This window comes from Dreissena polymorpha, chromosome 4 (assembly GCF_020536995.1).
Source record: "Dreissena polymorpha isolate Duluth1 chromosome 4, UMN_Dpol_1.0, whole genome shotgun sequence".
Taxonomy (NCBI): domain Eukaryota; kingdom Metazoa; phylum Mollusca; class Bivalvia; order Myida; family Dreissenidae; genus Dreissena; species Dreissena polymorpha.
In genome coordinates, this window is record NC_068358.1 from 70,502,790 (window position 1) to 70,507,741 (window position 4,952).

The window sequence follows — 4,952 nt, forward strand, 5'->3', positions numbered from 1 at the left end:
AAAGTAGGGAGGGGTGGAGTGGAGAGGGGTGTATAGTGTGGGGGTGTGGTCATTTATTACATTATCTTCCAAAAATGCAAAAAAAGGCAAAAAAAAATTATTTTTTTTTTGGGGGGGGGCGGGATTCTTGGGTGGGATGGTTGGACGGTATTTTAAAAATAAAGTAATAAAAATAAATATTTGTGTTTTTTAACCATGTTTAAAAAAAACAAGAGATGTGTTTGTCAGAAACACAATGCCCCCTATTGCGCCGCTTTGAATTTTTTTTTGTTGTTGTTTAATACCTTTGACCTTAAAGGATGACCTTGACCTTGAACTTCCATCACTCAAAATGTGCAGCTTTATGACAACACCGCTTTGAAATATGTTTTTTTTACCTTTGACCTTGAAGGATGACCTTGACCTTGAAGGATGACCTTGACCTTGAACTTCCACCACTCAAAATGTGCAGCTTCATGATAACGCCGCTTTGAATTTGTTTTTACCTTTGACCTTGAAGGATGACCTTGACCTTGAATAATGACCTTGACCTTGAACTTCCGCCACTCAAAATGTGCAGCTTCATGAGAACGCCGCTTTGAAATATAAAACAAATTGACCTTTGACCTTCAAGGTTGACCTTGACCTTAAAGGAAGACCTTGACCTTGAACTTCCACCACTCAAAATGCGCAGCTTCATGAGAACGCCGCTCTAAAAATATTGTTTTGACATTTGACCTTGAAGGATGACCTTGACCTTGAAGAATGACCTTGACTTTGAACTTCCACCACTCAAAATGTGCAGCTTCATGAGAACGCCGCTTTGAAAAAATAAAAATAAATTACCTTTGACCTTGAAGGATAACCTTGACCTTGAAGGATAACCTTGACCTTGAAGGATGACCTTGACCTTGAACTTCCACCACTCAAAATGTGCAGCTTCATGAGAACGCCGCTTTAAAAAAAAAAAAATTTTTGACCTTGAAGGATGACCTTGACCTTGAACTTCCACCACTCAAAATGTGCAGCTTCATGAAAACGCCGTTTTGAATATATTTTTTTTACCTTTGACCTTGAAGGATGACCTTGACCTTGAAGGATGACCTTGGCCTTAAACTTTCCCCACTCAAAATGTGCAGCTTCATGATAACGCTTCTTTGAAATATTATTTTTTTACCTTTGACCTTGAAGGATGACCTTGACCTTGAAGAATGACCTTGACATTGAACTTCCACCACTCAAAATGTGCAGCTTCATGAGAACGCCGCTTTGAAATTATTTATTTTTTTACCTTTGACCATGAAGGATGACCTTGACCTTGAAGGATGACCTTGACCTTCAACTTCCACCACTCAAAATGTGCAGCTTCATAAGAACGCCGCTTTGAATTATTTTTTTTACCTTGAAGGATGACCTTGACCTTGAACTTCCACCACTCAAAATGTGCAGCTTTATGACATACACATGCATGCCAAATATCAAGTTGCTATCTTCAATATTAAAAAAGTTATGGCCAATGTTAAAGTTTTCGGACGGACAGACACCATATATTTGACATTTGACCTTGAAGGATAACCTTGACCTTCACCTTTTACCACTCAAAATGTTCAGCTCTATGAGATACATATGCATACCAAATATCAAGTTGCTATCTTCAATATTGAAAAAGTTATGGCAATGTTAGAGTTTTCGGACGGACAGACACCATAAATTTGACATTTGACCTTGAAGGATGACCTTGACCTTGACCTTTCACCACTCAAAATGTGCAGCTCCATGAGATACACATGTATGCCAAATATCAAGTTGCTATCTTCTAAAGTGAAATAGTTATGGCCAATGTTAAAGTTTTTTTCGGACGGACGGACAGATTGACTGACATACTGACGGACAGTTCAACTGCTATATGCCACCCTACCGGGGGCATAAAAATTATTTTTTGGGGGTGGGGGGTATAGTGTGAGGTTGTGGTGGTCATTTATTAGATGATCTTTAATTTAAAAAAAATGATGGGGGGATTGAGGGGGGATTCGGGGGGGGGGGGCGGGGGCATGGTTTGGGTGGAGTTTATTGTGGTATGTCAGGTAAGAGTTGTTTTGTCAAAGTATCAATCGAATCGAATCATTAATAAAGAAGTAATGGCAATTTTAGCAAAATTTAATAATTTGACCTTGAGAGTCAATGTCATTCAAAGGTCAAGGTAAAATTCAACTTGCCAGGTACAGTACCCTCATGATAGCATGAAAGTATTTGAAGTTTAAAAGCAATAGCCTTGATACTTTAGAAGTAAAGTGGATCTAAACACAAAATGTAACCATATATTCAAAGTCAAAAAAGGGCCATAATTCCGTAAAAATGACAACCAGAGTTATGCAACTTGTCCTTTACTGTCCCCTTATGATAGTTTGCGAGTGTTCCAAGTATGAAAGCAATATCTATGATACTTTAGGGGCAAAGTGGACAAAAACACAAAACTTAACAAAATTTTATAAAGTATAAAGGGTCCATAATTCCGTCAAAATGCCAGTGAGAGTTACATAACTTTGCCTGCACAGTCCCCTTACGATAGTTAGTAAGTGTTTCAAGTATGAAAACAATAGCTTTGATACTTTAGGAAAAAAGTGGACCTAAACACAAAACTTAACCAAATTTTCAATTTTCTAAGTATAAATAGGGCACATAATTCTGTCAAAATGCTATTTAGAGTTACATAAATTTGCCTGCACAGTCCCCTTACGATAGTTAGTAAGTGTTGCAAGTATGAAAACAATAGCTTTTATACTTTAGGAAAAAAGTGGACCTAAACACAAAACTTAACCAAGTTTTCAATTTTCTAAGTATAACAAGGGCACATAATTCTGTCAAAATGCCAGTCAGAGTTACATAACTTTGCCTGCACAGTCCCCTTACGATAGTTAGTAAGTGTTGCAAGTATGAAAGCAATAGCTTTGATACTTAAGGAATAAAATGAACCTTAACACAAAACTTAACCAAAATTTTCAATTGTCTAAGTATAAAAAGGGCACATAATTCTGTCAAAATGCAAGCCAAAGTTATCTTACTTTGCCTGCCCAGTCCTCTCATTATAGCAAGTAATCGTACCAAGTTTGAATGCAATAGCATTTATACTTTATGAGAAAAGTGGACCTAAACGCAAAACTTAACCGGACGCTGACGCCGACACCGACGCCGACGCCAAGGTGATGACAATAGCTCATAATTTTTTTCAAAAAATAGATGAACTAAAAACGTAGATCTTTTTTAAGTCACTTTTAAAAAAGGTAAATAAAATAGTCGTCAGTGTAAATTTTCATCAATCAAACAATCGCAAACAAAACATTTTCTGAGTGCAGTATACGATCTAATTTTATGTTATTTGTGGTCGTATTTGCCCTTGGCTCCGCCACTCAGATATTTATTCGTGGTACAACCACTCATGAGGTTTCCTACTCATGAAATCATAACACGATTTTACACTTGAAATAATATCTTTTATAGCGTATGCATCTTAACGAGTATACTCTATACATATATTCAGTAAACATTTTGTTACAGCGAAAATATCAATGTCAAATGTTCTGACAAGGTAGAAAAATATTTTATAAAACGTAAATATACCATATATAACACTAGTGTTCATTCTGTACCATTTAATTTAATGGCAGATGACAAGGTATTTACCTTGTCTCTATGTGTTTATTTGTGTGTTTGTTTGTATGATTGTGTTCTTGTAGGTGTTTGTGAGAATGTATGTGTGTTCAAATCAAAAACGCGCATGAAGGGATTTTGAAATCAATTCGCATAATTACTAACGTTTGAAAGGTCTTGAAGAGGACAGACCTTATGAACACCGTATTATGTTTAATTTTGACCTATCTGGACATATATTACGATAGAAAACATAAAACTTATCCTGGATAGAAAGAGATCAACCAGAAAACAGCAGCAAAAAACAATAAAACCACTTTGGCTTATCTTTAGTGCAAAAACAACAAATAGTCAAATAGCTGTAAAGCTATTGTTGTATACAATATGTTTTCGTGTTTATAGTATTATAGAAGCAACATGAATTGTACGCGTAATAAATACGTTTTTGAATAGTTTACTCTCTTAAGCCATTTATCAATAAACCTTATAATGACTCAATTACTGCACTCATTAATCCCGCCGACAATTCAGTTGTAACTGATTGCGTTAAAAAGGAGAACATTCTTAACAATTTCATTCAAAGTCAGTCCAAAATTGACATTGATAACAATAAAATACCTGATCTCACTTATGTACCAATTTCTAACTTGCTAGAGTCCTTCATTACCACTCCTACTGATGTTCATGATATTCTCCAAACACTTCCTGTACACAAAGCATCAAGACATGACGGTATAAATAACCGTATCTTAAAAGAATGTAGTGACGAATTGTCAACCTCCTTTTGTAACTTCTTTAATAAATCTATCGATAAATGTATAATACCAAGCTATTGGAAAGAAGCGAACGTCAGTGCAGTTTTTAAAAAAGGTGACCATAAACAAGCAATTAACTACCGTACTATTATTGCTTAATACAATCGAAAAAGTGTTTGAAAAAATAATATTTAAACAAGTGTACAATCACTTAATTAATAGCAAAATTATAACTCCATTTCAGTCTGGTTTTTGCTAGGTGATTCAACCACAAACCAACTTACTTATATTTACGATTCATTTGCAAAGCCCTCGACAACGGATTGGTGGTTAAAGCTGTCTTTTTCGACATAAGTAAAGCATTTGATAAAGTCTGGCACCTTGGTCTTTTTACATAAACTGAATGCTATTGGCATCCGTGGAAAATTAAACTATTGGTTTATAAACTATCTTAATGGAAGATGCAACGTGTAGTATTTCCAGGCGCAGTTTCAAATTGGGCTTCACTAGAGGCCGGTGTTCCTCAGGGCTCTATATTAGGTCCCCTACTATTTTTCTTATTTTCATAAA